The 20,556-nt window shown below is 38.5% G+C and overlaps 1 protein-coding gene and 2 pseudogenes across 2 annotated transcripts in view; 2 read left to right on the forward strand and 1 right to left on the reverse strand.

Annotated features, from left to right (window-relative positions):
* Positions 1-20,556, forward strand: part of PRORP (protein only RNase P catalytic subunit) — a 149,785-nt gene that overhangs the window by 19,989 nt on the left and 109,240 nt on the right. The window lies entirely within an intron of this gene.
* On the reverse strand, positions 18,527-20,214 carry LOC119042358 (pleckstrin homology domain-containing family A member 3-like; annotated as a pseudogene).
* LOC119042344 (peptidyl-prolyl cis-trans isomerase B-like) lies at positions 18,999-19,738 on the forward strand (annotated as a pseudogene).

Genomic DNA, 20,556 nt, shown 5'->3' on the forward strand with positions numbered 1-20,556 from the left:
ACTTCTCTAATTTGGTGAAGGAAATAGACATGCAAGTTCAGGAAGCACAGATTGTCCCAAACAAGATGGATGCAAAGAGGCCCACTCCAAGACACATCATAATGAAAATGCCAAAGGTTAAAGATAAAAAGAGCATCTTAAAAGCAGCAAGAGGAAAGAAGTTAGTTACCTACAGGGGAATTCCCATAAATAATACTGTCAGCTGATTTCTCAAAAGCACTTTGCAGGCTGGAAGGGATTGGCAAGAAATATTCAGAGTCATGAAAAGCAGGGACCTACAGCCAAGATTGCTCTATCCAGCAAAGATATCACTTAGAATCGAAGGATAGATAAAAAGCATCCCAGATAAGAGAAAACTAAAGGAATTCAGTACCACCAAACCATTATTATATGAAGCGTTAAAGGGACTTATTTAAGAAAAGAAGGTCAAAACTACGAACAATAAAATGGCAAAAAAATACATATCTATGAATAATTGAATCTAAAAAACTAAGCAAACAAGAACAGGGACAGAATCATGGATATAGAGAGCATTTTGATGGTTGACAGATGTGGGAGTGTGGGGAAATGGGTGAAGAGGTGAGGGGATTAAGAAGTACAAATAGGTAGTTACAGAATAGCCATGGGAATTTACAGTATAGGAAATGGAGTAGCCTTAGAACTTATATGCATGACCCATGGACATGAACAATGGTGAGGGGATTGGCTGAGGAGTAGGAGGTCCTGGGTGGAGGGGGGCAAAGGGAGAATAATCAGGACAACTGTAATAGCATAATCAATAAAATATAATTTTAAAAAAGGAACTGCTGCTGTAGAAGTACTCTGCTTTAGATATAGTTTCCTTTTTCTATTTGAAAATTAAAATGCATTTCCTTCCGTTTTATTACAAAGCATTTTAACAAAGTTAAAAAGTCTCACTGTTCAGCGTATCTTCTGTTTAGTTTCTTCTCTGCTCTTTAAGCTGTTTTTTTAATTGCATTTTTTTTCCATTGCCATTTAGTCCCTTAGTCTGTGCCCCTTCAGTTCTTTTTGAGACTTTCATCGTGTTTCATTTTCTAAATGGGTGTTTTTTTTCTAATTATAAAAAAATTTCAGTCAAAATAGAAAACTCTAAAGGAGATAATAGCCCAACGTAGCCCTCTTGTTTTGAACTTTTAATGAAACTTTAATTGCAATAGCACTTTCCCATAATCCCGTGATTTAGAACTTCTTAAATAAAACTAATGACTTGGGATTCTGTTTTCTGAAAAAGAAATTGGAGGAAGGCAAATTGCCTGTAGTACATTTAATTGAGTTTGGGGGTTAAGTTTAAATCAAGTCATTTGTTCTGATTGATAATATCTTTTTAGGTAATTGACAGATGGGAGGCCTTCTGGTGTTTTTCTAATTACAGATTTTAGACGTAAATGTGACCCAAATGAAATGTCAGTATAAGAACTGAACTAATGTAGGTTTGCTTTTTCTTTTTTAATCTGAGAGTGGCAGCTGCTGACTACGAAAGACCTGTGTGAACTAACTGAGCTCTTCATCATTTTTCAGAGCCTTCTATTCTCTTCTGGGTCTGAAGATGTGGTTATCTCTAAGATTAACTGCAAGATTTTCCCCCAGACTTAAAAGATGTTGAGTGGTAAATGGCAAAATTTGGGGGTTTGGTAGTTAAAACAGAAAACTGTGAAAGAAATTTAATTATCTGCAAAGTATAGTTTGTTTTTTTTAAGATTTTATTTATTTATTTTTATAGAGAGGGGAAGGGAGGGAGAAAGAGAGGAAGAGAAACATCAATGTGTGCTTGCCTCTTAAGTACCCCCAACTAGGGACCTGGCCTGCAACCCAGGCATGTGCCCTGACTAGGAATTGAACTGGCAAGTCTTTGGTTCGCAGTCCGGTGCTCAGTCCACTGAGCCACACCAGCCAGGGCTGCAAAGTATAGTTTTAAAGTCGTGTATTTTGAATTCTCTGTTTGTTAGCCCATCAATGATAAATAGTCTTCAACTTATTAACATTTTACTCAATGCATACTTAATTAATCAGTAATGTTATTCCTATACAATTCCCTATTTCCTCTTCTTCAACTCCACATTTGAAAACTGAAAAATAGGCTTGTTATCTCTGAATCATCCAGGTGTGTTGGGCCCAAAGAATTGTGGCCCAAATGTGAAACCTCTAGAAAAACCGAGTTCAGAAGTACAGGAAGGGTAAAAAGAGAAACAGGTTGACTTCTTGCAGTGGACTTCTCAGCACCACATATTTCTTTCACTTCTTTATTGTTCGTTATTTTCTCTAATAAAGTACTTGCTGAAATTCTACCCCCTGGGATCCAATTTGTTTGTTTTTTGAAATGAGAACTAGCTTGAAGTAGTGCATTTGCTCTTGATGCCTTACTGAGTTCTGTTTTACAAAGGAACGAGAATTGGAAGTCGGTATGGGTGTTTGAATGCTGCTGTTTTAAAATTGGATAGGCAATTTTTAGACATTGAGAATGTTTTCGGGGGCAAATCTGAAGAGGATTCTAGACTAGGAGGTTTCACGTAGATTGCAGTGCTAGAGGCAGAGGGATGAAAGCAACTTCAGGAGTTTGAACAAGGTGGGAGTGTACAAAAGAGAATCTTATTTTTTTTCCTAGGCCAACGGCCTAAGATTCAACCTGGCGTGATTATTATGCAGTAGTCCCATTATATAGTTTGGCATGGCAACCAAATCACTTCTTATTTAGTTATTTATTTTTTAATCCTCACCCAAGGATATATTTACTGATTGAGAGAGATACAGAGAAACAGATCAGTTGCCTCCCGTAGGACCTTGACTGGATATCAAACCTGCTGCCTAGGTACCTATGCCCTGACTGGGGATCAAACCCCAACCTTTTTAGTGTGCAGGAAGATATTTTGGTATCCCCAACCAACTGAGCCACCCAACCAGGGCCTAAATCACCTTTTATAAATTTGTATTTATAGGAAAAGTACTAAGTTTTAAATATCCATCTTGTAAGTGAAGTTTTAGAAACAGTATTTTGGAAATAATATTCATTATTTATTCAAGTAAGTTTTCCATTTCTTGTTCTTCCTCTTCTCCTTCTGACACCCCTATGATCTAGAATGTTTAAAGTTGTCCCAGAGCTTCCTAGGCCTCTCCTCACTTTTTTGAAATCTTGTTTCTTCATTCTGTTCTGGCTGGATGTTTATTTCTTCCTTTTATTTCAAATTGTTTATTTGAGTCCCAGTTTCCTTCCCTTCGTTGTTGGTTCCCTGTATATTTTGCTTTACTTCACTCACTATGTGTAGCCTTCATGTCTTCCTTCATTTTGTAACCGAGCTCAGTCATTTCTGTGAACATCCTGATTACCGGTGTTTTGAACTCTGCATCAGATAGGTTCTATATCTCCTCATCACTTAGCTCTTTTTCTGGAGTTTTGATCTGTTCTTTCATTTGACCATATTTCTTTGTCTTGGCACAGCTGTTAAGTTGTATGAGGGGTGGAGCCTTAGGTATTTGTGGGTGGGAGTGGGCAGCCCTCTTAGCTGTGCTGTGTTGCTGTGGGGGAGGAGTCAGAGAGAGAACAAGGCCACTTGCTCACTCTGCTCTAGCTCCACTTTCCAACGAACTCTCCTATGAGATGGAGTTTCTCCTGCCTTCTCAACCCCCACAGTATTTTACAGCTAGAGGTTTGAGTCCTTAGTTTCCTGGTCAGCCAGCCTCTCCTCACCTTCTCGATCCACCGCTTTGCCACTGGTCCTCTTTGCCTGTCCAGCTGCCCATCTCTGCCCCTCCTACCTGTCTAGATGAATGTTTCTTTAACCCCTTGGTTGTTGGAGTTCCATGCAGTTTACTTTTCTGGTAGTTTTGATTGTGTATTGTTTTTAAATTGATTATTTTCCTTCTTTTGGTTATGCAAGGAAGCAAAGCTTTTCTACCTATGCCTCCATCTTCACCCTGTTATATTGATATCTCACTTGCTTTTTAAAAAATTTCTTTATTTTCAGAGAGAGGAAGGGAGGGAGAAAGAGAGGGAGAGAAACAAATGTAGAAAGAGAAATATTAACCTGTTGACTCTTGTATGCCCCTATCTGGGGACCTGGTCTGCAACCCAGGCATGTGTCATGACTGGGAATTGAACCAGTGACCTTTGGTTTGCAGGTCAGTGCTCAATCTGATGAGCCACACCAGCCATGGCTATTTGTTGTTGTTGTTTTACAGTATATTTTATTGATTATGATATTACAGTTGTCTCACTTTTTCCCCCTTTGTCCATCTCCACTTGGTACCACCCTTTTCTCCAGCAATCTTCCCCCTTAGTTTATGTCCATGGGTCATACATATAAAAACCAATGGGGATTGGGGTGGCAGAAGAAACTGTATGATTCTTCTGCCCCTTGTATGGGTGACCCATGGACATGAACTAAGGGGGAGCAGTTTTTCAGGTTCTCCATTTTATACTACTCCTAACAACCCCTGGCTATTTTGTACCTACCAATTGTGTTTCTTAATCCCTGTACCTATTTCCCCATTTTCCCCTTCCCCCTTGCAGCTGATAATCCTCCAAATGATCTACGTATCTATGATTCTGTTCCTGTTCTAGTTGTTTGCTTAGTTTCTAATTTTGCTTTTTAGATTTAGTTGTTGATAGTGTGGTTTTTTTTGTCATTTTGATGTTCATAGTTTTGCTCTTCTTTTTCTTAAATAAATTCCTTTAACATTTCATATAATAAGGGCTTGGTGATGATGAATTCCTTTAACTTGACCTTGTCCGGGAAGCATTTTATCTTCCCTTCAATTCTAAATGATAGCTTTGCTGGATAGAGTAATCTAGGTTGTAGGTACTTGCCTTTCATCTCTTTGAATACTTTTTGCCAGTTCCTTCTTGCCTTCCAGGCTTCTTTTGAGAAATCATCTGACAGTCTTATGGGAACTTCTTTGTAGGCAACTCTTTCCTCTTGCTGCTTTTAAGATTCTCTCTTTATCTTTAAATGTTGGCATTTTAATTATGATTTGTCTTGGTGTGGTCCTCTTTGGATCCACCTTGTCTGGGACAGTCTGTGCTTCCTGGACTTGTATGTCTATTTCCTTCACTAAATTAGGGAAGTTTTCTTTTCTTATTTGTTCAAATAAGTTTTCAGTTTCTTGCTCTTCCTCTTCTTCTTCTGACATACCTATGATCCAGATATCAGTACATTTGGAGATGTTCCAGAGGCTCCTTATTCTGTTACCATTTTTTTGTGTGTTTTTTAAATTTGTTTTCCTTATTGCTATTCTGATTGAATGCTTTTTTTCTTCCTTATATCTCAAATCTTTGATTTGAAGCTTGGCTTCAGCCCTCCACAGTTGGTTCCCTGTGGATTTTTCTAATTTCATTTATTAATGCAACTTTCATTTATGCCTGGGTCTTTTTTGTGTTGTTGCAGTACCCAATGATATCTTTGGGCATCTTGAAAACCAGTGTTTTGAATTCTGCATCTGATAGATTGCGTATCTCCATTGTATTTAGATCTTTTCCTGGAGTTTTGTTCTGTTCTTTCATTTGGGCTTGGTTTTTTGTTTGTTTGTTTGTTTGTCTCTTCAATTTGGCAGCCTCCCTGTGGTTGTTTCTGTGTACTGGGTAGAGCTCTTTTGACTCCCTGTCTTAGTAGCAAGGCCTGTTGTAGAAAAGGCACCTGTAAATTGTGTGGGGCAGAGCCTTAGGTAGTCTCCAGGGTGGGACAACCCATTTCACTACTTTGTGGCTCCATGTGGGGGAGGGCTCAGAGAGGGGACAATGCCACTGCCTGGCCTTTGGAGTTTTCCGGAGAGGAAGCTGTCTCCCAGCTCTTGCCCTTTTGCCAGTCACCTCACTTTCTCCCCTTCTTTCTGTGTGCCACTTGTGCCCTTCCATTTGTCACCCTGGTGCTGAATTTCAGAGGGGGTGGGTCTGTGTGAGTCCTAAGTTCATTGCAGGCCCTTTAAGGGAAATCTCTTGAGAATCATAGAGTTTCTTCTGCCACCCCAATCCCCATTTGTTTTTGCAGCCCAAAGTTACAGGGACGTATCTACCTGGCACTGGAAACCTAGTTTGGGTGGTTTGGTCAGGGCCTCGGATTGCTCGTTTGAGTTATCCTTTCCAATTTTTATCCACCACATGCGAATGTGGGACCACCCATTCCACCGCCTTTCCGTGTCTCACCCCTTCTGCCTGTCTGGATAAATGTGGCATCTTTAAATCCTTGGTTGTTAGATTTCTATGCAGCTCGGTTTTCTGACAGATCTGGGTGATATTTGTTTTGTAGTTTAGCTGTAATTTTTACTGTAGTTGTATGTAGAGGCAAAGTGTGTTTACCTACACATTCATCTTGGCTGTAAGTCCCTGTTTAATATCTTAAGGTAGAAATTGGAAGTTGTTAAAGTCTTGAGCAGAGCGCATGGCACCTCCTTATTATCTGGCACTGCTTTTAGCTATAAATTGAAACTTAGCCAGTAGTTCTTCTCCTCCAATGTTTCGAGATATAGAAAATAGAAGGGTTAAGAATTTGGTATATGAAATATTAAATTTTAATCTGATTAAGCATCTAGAGTCAATTTACAGAAAATACAAAGAATATATTATACCTTAAGGATACACCCATCAAATCCAGTCCATGGGAAATCCTGTAAGACAGGCAACCCAGTTTCTTGCAATAAAAACAAATTGCAAGGGGGTTGGGGGGAAAGAGAAAGAAGAGACCTATAGATCAAAACAATTTGTCATCTATCAACGATTTGTGTATGTGGACTGCCCTGAACCTTTAATTCCTGATTTGAGCAATCAAAGAAATCTGAAAATCATTTGATAGAGATATTAATAAATTATCATTGGTTGTTTTTGATGTAATAATGCTAGTGAGTTATATTTTAAAACTCATGATATTTTAGAGCTACACACCAAAATATTTATGGACAAAATGATGTGATGTCTGAGATATGCTTCCAGAATAACTGGGAAATAGGAGATGGAGTAGGTGGCGTTACAGATGAAACAAAATTGGCCAAGAGTAGAAAAAGGTAGATTCAGTGGGACTTATATAATTCTGTCTACTTTTGTGTATGTTTGAAACTTACATTGTAAAAATCTTTTTTTTAAATTGACATATTAAATACATACACATATGCTTTTAGAAGTTATGAAGAGGGAATTATAAAGCAGTGGCCTCTGAGTGAATTTCATGAAGAGGCAGCACCTTCTGTAGTGTTTTCTCCCAAACATACATTCATTATAAAAGATGAAAATAGTTCAGAAATGTCAATAGAGAAAGTGAAATTCCCTTCTTTATCAAATAATATTTTTAAAATGCTAAAAATTGTTATATTTGCACATGGTAGTATATTCCTTTTTCTTAATATGAAATGTCTGAGAGGTGAAATTTAGATCAAGATCTGGAGAGAGATTTTCTGCTAAACTGCATTGCTTTTCCTTTGCAAAAGGGATATTAACATTAGTTTTGGAGTTTAAAATAAAAAGTCCCATAATGTAATGAAAAGTGCAGCTAAAGTGGTAATCTGGAATGTTTTAGTGTGCTTCTATCACTACCTTTGGTACAGGTGGCAACTGCAGATTAATTGTGGTGTGGTTAGGACTTCCAGGAAGAGAAATTGAACCTGAGAGCTTTCGTCCTCAGTGATGCTAAGAGGGAGCTATGGAGTAAGGGGATTTCCATTCTTGTTAATAGGATCTCCAGGTGCATTTCCCCTTTGTTGTTAACCTTCTCCTCAGCTCTGCAGCAGCTGCAGGGAAGTAAAATGTGGTTTCCTGCAGTCAGGGTGTTATCTTTTCTTTTGGAGAATTGTAGCTGAAAGAGTGGAATGTGTATGGATTGAGTTACCTGCATGGCTGATTTAAACACTAATTTTCAAATTTTATTGAGATATAATTGACATACAACAATGTATTAGTTTAAGGTCTGCAACATAATGATTTGATATTTGCAAAGAACTGATTAAGTACCAAAATAATCTGAAAAAATCATTCCAGAACTAGTAGAGCTGAATGATCAGATCCAAAGCACAGTATTCATTGACCCTGTCACTTATGTCGCCAGTGAAGCTAAATTAGTATTTATTTATTTTAAGAGATTTTATTTATTTTTTAGAAAGAGAGGAAGGGACTAAGAAAGAGCTGGGGAGAATCATCAGTGTGTGGTTGCCTCTCACTTGCTCCCACTGGGGATCTGGCCTACACCTCAGGCATGTGTCCTAGACTGGGAATCAGACCCATGACCCTTTGGTTCAGAGGCCCACGCACAGTACACTGAGCTATGCCAACCAGGACTAAATTAGCATTTAAATCTTTTAATTTATTATTATTTGTTAGAGTAGAACTTTTAAAGTAGAATATTCTTATAAGTAAAGGAATGATAATGAATTTGAGGAAAGGACCATAATTCTTTTCCTTGTTTTGTGATTAACTCTGCTAGTTTTCAGATTTTGTTTCATTAGATTCTGAACCCCCAGAAGTTTTGGTAAATTTTTTAGTAAATATGTGTGCAGTGTTTTAGAGGCATTGTAGACCAGTTAAGTAGACATCACACGTAAAATTAGATTAAATTTCCAGTATAGAAAGCTGAGGACACCAAAATGTATTAGCAAATGACCAGAGCAGAAGCAGGTGCATTGTATTTCAGCAGTTTTCCTGAGCCCCTGGGGTCCCTACTTGGACCTGAGCAGCCGCTGACAGTGTCCACCCAAGGCAGGATCTCCTTATCTTAACTCACCTTGCATCACAGACCTTTGGTACCTAGGCTGACACCACTGTTCACAAAGACTTACACCACAATCTGCATGCCTCCTTTAAGAGGACTTTTATGAATACTGGGCTCCCCTGGACTCAATGTCCTCCTCTCACTAGAGGAGAAAACCCATTTCCCTGCAATGAGGGCATGTATTTTTCTCTTGGAAGACGCCCCAGAGCCCTGTTCCTAATGGAGTTTTCCCCTTAGTTTTAGTTCTGTCTTGTCCAAGTGACTCCCAAATTGGTTTCTTTAATCCTGGTTACTCTTTTAAATGCCACATCAACGTGACCAATTGCATCTGAGACATTTCTATGTGAATACATAATTTTGAACACAAATGCAGTGTTGTCAAGAGTAAAATTTTAGCCTCTGATCACATACCACTGAATTTTCTTTTGTGTTTTTCCTCTTTGCCACCCAGACTGGAGAAATTAAAACAGATTTTGACTCCTACCTTTCACCTTTGTGTCATATCAGTCACTAATCCTCTTGTGCAGCATTTCTCAATTCTGCCTCTGCTGTTCTGTTTCTGCTACTTCCACCTTGTCTAGACCTTTAGCATCTCAACCTCAACTTCTGTGTTACCTCCTAACTGGTTTTCTTGTGTCTATACTCTTCTTCCATTTTTTTTCTTTACACTGTTGCCAGCTCAATCTTTTCAAAACTCTGATTTAATCACATTATTCCCTTGGCCCAAATCCTGAAGTTTCCATTCCCATTCCTACCCTGAAAGTAACTCCTTCAGTTTCTCTACAGCCTACTTTCTAAGCCTCATCTTTTAGTACTCTCCTCTGCAAACATCGGCTTCAGCCAAAGCTGGCTACTCACTGTATCTGGACTGCTTTTCCCCATCTAAACTGTACTCCTATCTCCAAATCCCGTTTTTTCTCCAAGGCTGTCTCAAATCCCTTTTCTTTTTTTCCTTTTATGACATTTTAAAAAATTTTTCTAAGTTAGATTTATTGGGGTGACATTGGTTAGTAGGATCATATGGTTTCAAGTGTACATTTCTACTATACATCATCTGCACACTGTATGTGTGTCTCCCACCAAAAGTCAAACCATATTCCATCTTCATATAGTTGTCCCCCTGTAGTCCTCACTAACTCCTAACCCCTTTCCTTCTGGTGACCACTCTACTATTGTCTGTGTCTGAATTTCAGTTTCATATCCCATGTATGAGTGAAATATGGTTCTTAGCTTTTTCTGACTGACTTATTCACTTAGCGTAATAATCTCAAGGTCCACCCACGTTGTCACAAATGGCAGTGTTTCATCTCTTCTTATGGCTGAGGAGTATTCCACAGTATAGATGTACCGCATCTTTATCTAGACCTCTATCAAAGCACACTTTGGTTGTCTCCATGTGTTGGCCACTGTGAATAATGCTGCAGTGAACATAGGGGTGCATATATCTTTGTGAATAACATATTTTGCCATGTTTAATGTGCACTTTTTCCCCAAAGTTTGTGAGAAAAGAAAGGATGTACATTATACATGGGTAGTACTAATTCTGTATTTCTGTAAATGTTTTAAATCCTTTTATTCATGCTTATGCGTTAAAAGTGTGACTCTAAAAAGCAATAACAATATCTGTATGCAAAATAATATCCCGGAATACGATAATTGGATTTGTTTCTAAATATAAATAAATAAATAAATAAATAAATTTTTAAAATAAAAAGATTTTTTTCTTGAAAGTTTGGGCATTATACATGGGAAAATATGGTAAATATTTTCAAGTTTTTTGGGTAGATACCCAGGAGAGGGATTGCTGGGTCACATGGTAACTCTAGTCTTAATTTTTTGAGGAACTGCCAGACTGTTTTCTGTAGTAGCTGTACTCGTTTATATTTCCACCAGTGGTTAATGAGCATTCCCTTTTCTCCACAACCTCGCCAACACTTATTATTAAGTTGGCCAAAAAGTTCATTTGTTTTTCTCTGTAAGATAGCTGTAGTAGCACCTAGTTGTCTTTAACTTCATTTGAAACAATTTCGTTAGATTGTATCATGACAGCTGTCACATCATTATGCATTAAAAAAACTTATAAAAATTGGTGAATTTTCATGTAGCCATTTTAATATTGAAGATAGAAGAAAATGTGTAACATTTTTGGCATATTATGCCTTATTATTTCAAGAAACATAAAAACGCAACTGAGATGCAAAAAAAGATTTGTGCAGTGTGTAGAGAAGGTGCTGTAACTGATCAAACATGTCAAAAGTGACTTGCAAAGTTTTGTGCTGGAGATTTCTCACTGGGCAATGCTCCACGGTCAGGTAGACCAGTTGAAGTTGCTAGTGATCAAATTGAGACATTTGATAACAATCAACATTATACCACATAGGAGATTACTGACATTCTCAAAATATCAAAATCAATAAAGTTATTGGTGAAAATGAAAAATGTATCTTTTATTTTACAGAAAAACCATACTTACTGTTTGGCCAGCCTAATACGTGTCTTGTTGATAATAGCCATTCTAACAGGTGTGAGGTGGTATCTCACTGTAGCTTTGATTTGCATTTCCTTAATAGCTAGTGAGGTTGAACATCTTTTCATATATCTGTTGGCTATTCTTAGGAGAGGTGTCTGTTCAGGTCCTCTGCCCATTTTTTTTTTCATCCTCACCCAAGGACATTTGTTCATTGTTTCTAGAGAGAGAAGAAAGGAGAGAGAGAAGCTTGATGTGAGAGAGAAACATTGATCAGCTGCCTCCCTAAGCACCTGGACCAGGGATTGTCTGCCCTGGCCTGGGATCAACCCACAACCCAGGCAGGTGTGCTGACTGGGAATCGAACCTGCAACCTTTTGGCCGCAGGGTGAGGCTCCAACCAACTGAGCCACCCTTGCCAGGGCTCTGCCCATTTTTTAATTGAATTATTTGGTGTTGAGTTGTATGAGTTCTTTATATATTTTGAATATTAACTCCTTGTTGGAGCTCTTGTTTGCAAATACCATCTTCCATTAGGTTTGCCTTTTTGTTTTGTTGTTGGTTTTGTTTGCTGTGAAGAAGCTTTTTAGTTTGATATAATCCCATTCATTTATTTTTGCCTTTACTTCCCTTTCCTTTGGGGTCAAATTTATAAAATGTTCTCTACAACCAAGGCTCATAATTTTAGTACCTATGTTTTCTTCTGTGTAATTTATTGTTTTCAATCTTATATTTAGATCTTTGGTTCATTTTGAATTAATTTTTGTACATGGGGACAAAAAAATCTAGTTTTAATCTTTTGCATGTGGCTTTCCAATTTTCCAAGCACCATTTGTTGAAAAGGCTTTCTTTTCTCCATCGTGTGCTTTTGGCTCCTTTGTCAAAAATAATTTGCCCATATACATGTGGTTTTATTGCTGGACTCTCGACGCTGTTCCACTGGTCTGTGTGTCTGTTCTTCTGCCGATAACCATGTCAATTACCATAGCTCTGTAGTAGAAAGTGAGATCAGGTAGTGTGATACCTCTGGCTTCATCCTTTTTTTCTCAGGATTGTTTTGGCTATTCAGGGACTTTCGTGGTTCCATACAAACCTGATGTGGGTTTTTTGGTTGTTGTTCTATTTCTTCAAAAAATGACATTGGGATTTTAATTGGGATTGAATTAAATCTGTACAGTGCTTTGGGTAATATGGCCGTTTTAACTATGCTGATTCTTAAAATCCATGAAGCACGTCCTTTGTTAATTTTATTACTAGGTATTCTTTTTGTTGCAATTGCTAAAGAAATTTTTTTTCATTTCTTTTTCTAAAGTTTCATTGTTAGTATATCGGAAGGCAATCGGATTTTTTTTTAATTTTTTAAATTTATTTATCTTTGGAAGGGAAGGGAAGGAGAGAAGAAGAGAAATATCAATGTATGGTTGCTTCTGGTGCATCCCCTGCTGGGAACTGGCCTGCAACCCAGGCATGTACCCTGACTGGGAATCGAACCACGATCTTTTGGTTTGCAGGCCCGTGCTCAATCCACTGAGCTACACCAGCCAGGGCTGGCAGTGGATTTTTGTACATTGATTTTGTATTCTTCAACTTTACTGAATTTGTTATTTCTAATAATATTTTCCTGGAGTTTTTGGGGTTTTCTATATACAGAATAATGTCACCTGCAAAAAGTGACACTTTTACTTCTTCCTTCTCAGTTTGGGTGCCTTTTTATTTCTTCCTCTTGCCCGATTGCTCTGGCTGGGACTTGCAGAATGTTGAATTAAAGTAGTGAGAGCAGGTATCCTTGTCTTGTTCCTGACTGTAGAGAAAGAGCTTTCAGTTTTTTGCTGCTGAGTGTGATATTGGCTGAGGACTTATCATATATGGCCTTCATTATGTTGAGTTACTTTTCTTCTCTACCTACTTTATTGAGTGTTTTAATCATAGCAAGATGTTGTATCTTGTCAAATGTTTTTTCTGCATCTGTTGATAGGATTATATGATTTTTATGCTTCGTTTTGTTAATGTGGCATATTATATTGAACGATTTGCATATGTTGAACCATCCTTGTGCCCTTGGAATGAACCCCACTTGATTGTGATGTATTTTTTTTAACATATTGTTGTATTCAATTTGCTAGTATTTTGTTTTAGATTTTTGCACCTGTATTCATCAAAGATATTGGCCTGTAGTTTTCTCTTTTTCTGTTATCCTTGCCAGGTTTTGGTGTCAGGGTTATATTGGCCCTATAAAATGTTAGGAAGTATTGCCTCTTCAATTTTTTTGAAAGAGTTTAGAAGGATAGGTATCAAATCTTTGAATGTTTGGTAGAATTCACTTAGTGAAGCTATCTGGTTCTGGACTTTTATATTTTGGGGGTTTTTAATGGTTGTTTCAATTTCCTTACTGCTTATTGGTCTATTTAGATTTTTCAATTCTTCATGATTTAGTCTAGGAAGGTTATATATTTCTAGGAACTTATCCATTTCTTCTAGGCTATTGAATTTGGTGTCAAGTCCCTTTTTTGTCACAAAGTCTTTCCTGACTTTTATAGTGTGTTTATCTTTATAAAAAATATTATTTATTGATTTTGGAGAGAGAGAGGAAGGGAGAGAGAGAATGAAAGAAACTTGAGCACCAGACAGCAAACCAAATGTTCGCCCATTCTATTCCCAGTCAGGGCACATGCCTGGGTTGCAGGCCAGGTCCCTGGTAGAGGGTGCCCAAGAGGCAACCACACATGGATATTTCTCCTCGTCTTTCTCCCTCCCTGCCCCTCTCTCTAAAAATAAATAAATGAAATCTTTAAAAAAAGAGAGAGAAACATGGATTTGTTGTTCCACATTCGTATGCATTCATTGGTTGATTCTTGTGTGTTCCCCAACCGGGATCAAATCTACAACTCTGGCATATTGGAACAGCGCTCCAACCGACTGAATTACCTGGCCACGACCTGTGTTTTTCTTTTTCTTTCTTTGAACTTGTAGCATTTATTAACCCTGGCATATAACTTGGCTATTAATCCCATACCACGTGTTCTTATTTTAGTGCTTGGTTTTTCACGTCAGTGTCTTGTCTCTTCAGCCACATTATAAACTGGTTCAGGGACAAGGCCCCCTGCTTTGTGTTCTCTACAATGCTTGGCATCCAGTAAGTGTGCAATAAATATTGTTATTTATATATTACCATTCAGTTTTACTTTTTTAATGTAATAGTTACCCTTTATTTAATTATATTGCTTAATCTTTACAGTCACTTTGAGGGAAGGAATATTTTATATACATTACAGATGAGGAAAATGAGGCTCAGAAAAGTTCAGTAGCTTGCCAAGGTCACAGAATTTAAGTCATGAAGTTTGGATTCAAACCCAGATCTTTAGATTCAGTTATAGATGCTGTTTATACTTACTAGTAATTCTTCCATCTTATGAGTCTGATACATGTTTTTAGGGGGTGGGAGAGTGCTTAACATTTAGTTTGTTATTACTTACTTTATTAATGGCAGCAGAAGAAAAGGTGTGCTAACATAGATTAGCAGTAATAGCTAGCAGGAATAATAAAACAGATGCAAACTGTGTTACGGTTCACAGGACAGTAGAATTTCCCTTAATCTCATTGATTACTGGTGGAATGACTCACCGTCCAGTTGTGCATTGTTCTTAAGTTATTCAATATTTGTATGAGGTAGACAAGGGAGGGAAAATCACTGATGAGATGTACAAGACACGTCATTTGAGCTAATGACTGATCCTGGGATATCCCCGAGGTTTCTACCTCAGTGTTCTTGCCTCTCCTTGCCATCCTGTTTGAGTCTTTCACTGTTCAATATTTTTCGGAGTGAAGTCACTTCCATTCTCTTTCTGCCCTCCACCTGGACAGCTTCCATAGGCTACTTTCTTATACTGTGATGCACAAAGATTTATTTATGCTTACTTAACATTAGTCAGATTTAGTATTGCTTATCATAGGCACTAGAAATTCCAGGAATTAAGATGTTTTTCTGGCTCTATTCTCCCTTTTCTGTTCATTTTTTTTTTCATTAAAACAGGAAAAAAGACTAAGACCCAAACTATTTTCTTTTTTAACCAGCAATAAAATTAAGCACAGATTATAGTAAATTCTGCTTCATTGTAATGAGAAAGTTGTAAATTTTGATGATATAACTGATAAATGGTTTCTTCTGCTTTATAAACAAATAGCTCATTCAACTCAATGAAGTTAAGTAGGAGTTGGAAATAGAGGTTATTTTTAACTTGGTCTTTTTTCCCTCTGCATCTCAGTTTTCTCACAGGATTGTTTTAAGGATATAGCATCAGAAGCTGTATGCACATTATAAAACGTAAGGTCATCTACAAGGATGTACTGCAGTCAGTCCACAGCAGAGAACTTGATTGATGAATCGTCTGTATGTACATACTGCAAGGGCAATGGATTTCTTTCCTTTCAAATCTAGAGTCCTTCTGAAGGGGACAGTCTCTTTGTCCCCTAAATCAGAACAACTTGGGAACGCATGTGGAGGCAGTTAGCTTATTGGTACTTACAGGGATCCATCTGTCTTACCACATGTGACAAGAGCACCTTTCTGAGTCAGGAGCAGGAATCAGGGAAAGTTATTTTGCTGGAATCTATTTTAAAACCCAGAGTTTTAAATGGTGACAGACTGTCGGTGAAACTTGTACCATTATTGCTACTTACCTAAAACACATATAGAGACTTTTGTAGTCAAATCATTTAATTTTATTGAATTCTTGCAATACTCCTTTGAAGTAAGTAGCCCCTCTTTATTTCTCAGGAACCTGAGACCCTGAAAAGTGAGGTGACTTGATAGAAGTCATACAAGCTAATGGGTGGCCTGGCAGAGAAGATGCAGACCCAGATGGGCTGACGGCGCGTCCAGGCTCCTGCAGTGTCCTCACAGCCTTTCCGAGGGCTGTGCACGTACCTGGGGAGGATAATAATAATATGGTGTCCAAACTTTTTGTTAAACATTTTGAGTTTGGTTACTCTTTGAGGGTAAACAATGAAAAATGTATCAAGATTCTTAAAAAGAGCCTTGGGCAGCCCTCTTGTAATTGCTTTTCTCTAGGAATTCTTTTTGATGGTTTTTAGTTAGGTTCCATCTGTGTGTACTGCTAATTTTTTTCAAGACTTTTTCTCCCCAATATGAAAAATAAGTGTTTACTTTCTGATTTCTTTTTCAAAAGTTTTCCAGTGAGTTTTATCTGTGCAATATTTTTATTTTGTTTTTTTGGGGGGGATCACCCAGTGAAAGGACTGATATTCTGTGTGTCCAAAGAAGGAAGGGGAGTTAGGTACTATGTCGGTGCTTTAGAGCCAGTTCCTGGTTGGTTGTAAAGCAGAGGGGATTTCCAGGGTGTGTAAGTGGAGATGAACTTGAACTGAAAACAGAATTTTTTAAAAAAAATATGGTTAACAGCATCTCTGAGCTGCAGGATCCAAGCCATGTTATTGCCTTTCCTTTCCTGATTTGTTTCTTCGTAATTTAGGAGCAAGATTCTGCAATGAAAAATATGTCTTTCTGCCTTTCCTTTAGCTACTCTCTGTAGGTCTGTCAGGATAATAGGAAATGAAAGAAGAGTGGGATTAGAAAGAATATAGCTTTTTTTTCTGTCTAGAAGTTTAATTTAAAATAAAATTAATTCTAAAATGTCATTACTTGAATAAGATCTCCTTTTCCCTAACCCAGGCAAGATTTAAGAAACAATGTTATACTTGTGAGTAAATTCCATTCTATCTGAGTATTCAGTATAGAAAATCTACTTGGAAATATACCTAGCTGCTACAGAATGTGTCTTTAACTCACAATGCCGGGTTGAGAATTCTTTAATGAAACAATTTCAGTCATTTGGGTAATTGATATTTGTATTTCAAGATAAAAAAATAGATTATCTTCTGCTTTCTTCTCCCCCACTCCTCTTCTTCTTTCTCCCTCTTTTCTCTTTCTAGCTGTAAAATTTTTCATTGTGTCAAATGACCAAAATTTACTTGTTCAGTCTTCTATTAATGGATATTTAGGTTGCTTTACATCTTTTACTGTTACAAAAATGCCACAGTAAATCACTGTGTATATTTGTAATGTCTCACATATTCCGAGAGAGCAGTAAAGTAGATCCCTGCAAATTGAATTGTTAGGGCATCAGAGATGTATCGATTTTGCTTGGCCTTCATGGAAATTTTATCAGTATTCATATACACTGCTCAGCAAAGTATGAGAAATCTTGTGTTCCATTGTGTCATCAGACATTTTGATCTTTGCCTATCTGAAGTAAAAAATGGAATCTCATTATAGGGTTAATTTACATTTTTCTATTTTTTTCTCCCATGGAAAGTCATTTCTCTGGTAGAAGTGAGTAAAGTCACTACAACATTAACTGCTTTTCTAGAACAGTGTAAATAACAATGTATACACATCATAATTTGGTAGATCACCTTTTGATGTAACAGAGAAATAAAGAAATTAAAATTAAATACTTTAACCCAACATTTGGTTTTGACAAATCTGTAGTGTCTACCTATGAAGGACAGCACGGCCTGGTTTGTAAAAAGTTCTGTGTCATGGTATTTGGGCTAAAAATATTTAGAATATTAAATGTTTCCTTTTGCTTAAAGGAATGCAGTATAATCACCGTCACATTGCTACCATAACTCCTTTTCAGCTGGGGCAAAGTAACCATCTGGCCCAGGCAAAAGTTGCATATATCACAGTCCTCTCAGACTGAAACCTTATATTTGTAAGATCTCATGTTTATAAGCTACAGTCCACTCACTAAGCTGTCAGTCCCTCAGAATTTTTTAGAAAACTGCCTACATATGTCTTTACGAATGTCAAAATGTTGCACCATCATTTATTTAAAAAGAAAAAAATAGAGGATGCACATTCATACCATGAGGTTATTGGAAAAATTACTCTTGTAAATAAACTAAGTAAAGAAAAAATACACTTCAAAGGTATGTGGATTTTCATTTGCTTTACAATATTTTATAAAGTGCAGAGAAATCCTAAGGAAAAAATTACTCCCTATAACATAGTTTTAATTACAGCAGCTTTTGCATAGCAATACTTAGAGGAAGTTGGACACTTCTGTTTCCTCAGGAAGAGGAGAATGAAATGGGATCTTCCCATTCATATTTTTTATGGGAATGGGGCATATATCTGCTTTTTCCAGGAATGGTTGCTGATGCCAAATCTCTGTTAAGTGTACATGTTTTTTTTTTTCACCCTCATCCAAGGATATTTTTTTCATCGCTCTTAAAGAAAGAGGAGGGAAGGGAGAGAGAGAAACATCACTGGGAGAAAGAAGCATCCATTCATTGGCTGCCTCCCTAGGCACCTAGACGGGATCAAACAGTCAAGCTAGACATGTGCCCCTACTGGGAATCGAACCTGCAATCTTTCCACTGGTGCGGGTGGAAGCTCCAGCCAACTGAGCCACGCTGTCAGGACAAGTGTATTTCTTGAACAATGGAAAGATGAGGTGTAGACACTGGTTTTCTTATAATCTCTGCTTCTTTCTGGACTGCAAGAACCAGAGTGGCTGACAAAACGCTTCAGCATTTGAACAGCAGAAGGTGACCCAGGAGAAATTAAGGGATCCGTGTGGGACAGCTGAAACATTTCAGGTTCACACTTGGCATTTGCTATATTCATACATTCCTCAAGCATTGTCATGAACATATTACTTGTGGCACTAAGTAGCGAATAGGCTTCATTCATGTTCTGTCTGCTGGGAGGTGAGTGATTCTCATCATAGTGAACAATTCTTGAATGGTATGAACTTGGTTGCTGTATTAAAGGTCACAGTAGGGCTTGCTTCTCCTGGATACTGCGCCTCTAGGAACGGAACATGAAGGTTCTCTTCGCCACTGCCCTGATCGTGGGCTCTGTTTTCTTCCTGCTGTTGCCAGGACGCTTCTACAGTGAGAAGAAGAAGGGGCCCAAAGTCACCGTTAAAGGTGTGCTTTGACCTGCAAAATGGAGATGAAGATACAGGCTGGGTGGTCATAGGTCTCTTTGGAAAGACTGTTCCATAAACTGGATAATTTTGTGGCCTTAGCTAGAGGAGAGAAAGGATTTGGCTACAAAAACAGCGTATTCCATGATGTGATCTAGGGTGGAGGTTCACTGGGGGAGATGGCACTGGAGGTAAGATTATCTACTGTGAACGTTTCGCCAACAAGAACTTCAACCTACAACAGTATGGGCCTGGCTAGGTGAGCATGGCCAGCGCTGGCAAAGACACCAGTGGTTCCCGGTTCTTTATCATGATGGTCAAGACAGCCTAGTTGGATGGCTAGCACATAGTGTTTGGAAAAGTTCTAGAGGACATGGAGGTAGTACAGAAGGTGGAGAGCAACTAGATGGATGGTTGGGACAAGCCCCTGAAGGATGGGATCACTGTAGACTGGCAAGTTTGAGGTGGAAAAGTCCTTTGTCATTGCCAAGAAGAAAGGCCTCAGGGATCTCTTCCTTTTCAACGACTGTGTTTGGCTCCATCGCCCTCTCTGTGGGGGTGAATACAGCCCACCACAGGCTCTGTGCTTCCCTGGCCCCAGCGCTGATACCTGACAGAGTGGACCCCTCCCCTCACATTCCAGAGTACCAGTTTTGTAACAAAGTCCTACCAACGTTGACCAATTAAAAAGGGGGAGGGATTTTTTTTAAATAAAAAATAAAAATAAAGGTCACAGTAGAAGTGAAGTTCAGACATTTTGGTTTCAAAAATTCACTGGTTTCACTTTTTCTTTTTCAGTCCTAGTGTCAAACAGTCTTTAGAGCTCCCCAGAGCAACTAGTTATCTCTGTCTTTCAGCTGCAGCCACTGCCTTCATCGAGAAATGCTACTCTCCTGGAATGATTAATTCTATTCTTGTGTTGTCTGCAGAATGAACTTGAGTTTCACAAACTACCACCTTTATGCTTACTTTACTGTCTTTGTCATCATCTTGTGAATCAGTGGGACAGCATTCCATTCTCTAAAACAAACCAAGGAGGCTTCCAACCTGTGAGGTAGTTGAACCACTTGTGCAGAACCACCCGCTCCATAGTTCAGAGCCCAGTGCTGGCTACCGTGGTGGGGTAAGATTGGAGCCTGGACAGCCGCTCCTGGCGCCCTGCCCTTGCGAGGTTAGTCCCAGCCAGCACCAAGCCTCGTCAGCCCTTGCACGCTGCCTGTATGGTGGGGGCCCTAAGAGGCCCGGACTGCTGCCACTGTGTGGAGCTTGGGGACCGCAAGGCGCAGGCTGAAGCATCCTCGGGCAAACCTTGGTGGTAGCTGCAGTGGCAGCAACAGCGATAACCAAAAAAATTGAACTGTGGCTGCAGCTGTCTTCCCTCATGCATTTATGCGCTTTTCTTGCTCACTTCCACACCCCAGACCCCCGCCTC

Source organism: Artibeus jamaicensis, unplaced genomic scaffold (genome assembly GCF_021234435.1).
Source record: "Artibeus jamaicensis isolate MK-2021 breed Jamaican fruit bat unplaced genomic scaffold, CSHL_Jam_final contig_760, whole genome shotgun sequence".
Lineage (NCBI taxonomy): Eukaryota > Metazoa > Chordata > Mammalia > Chiroptera > Phyllostomidae > Artibeus > Artibeus jamaicensis.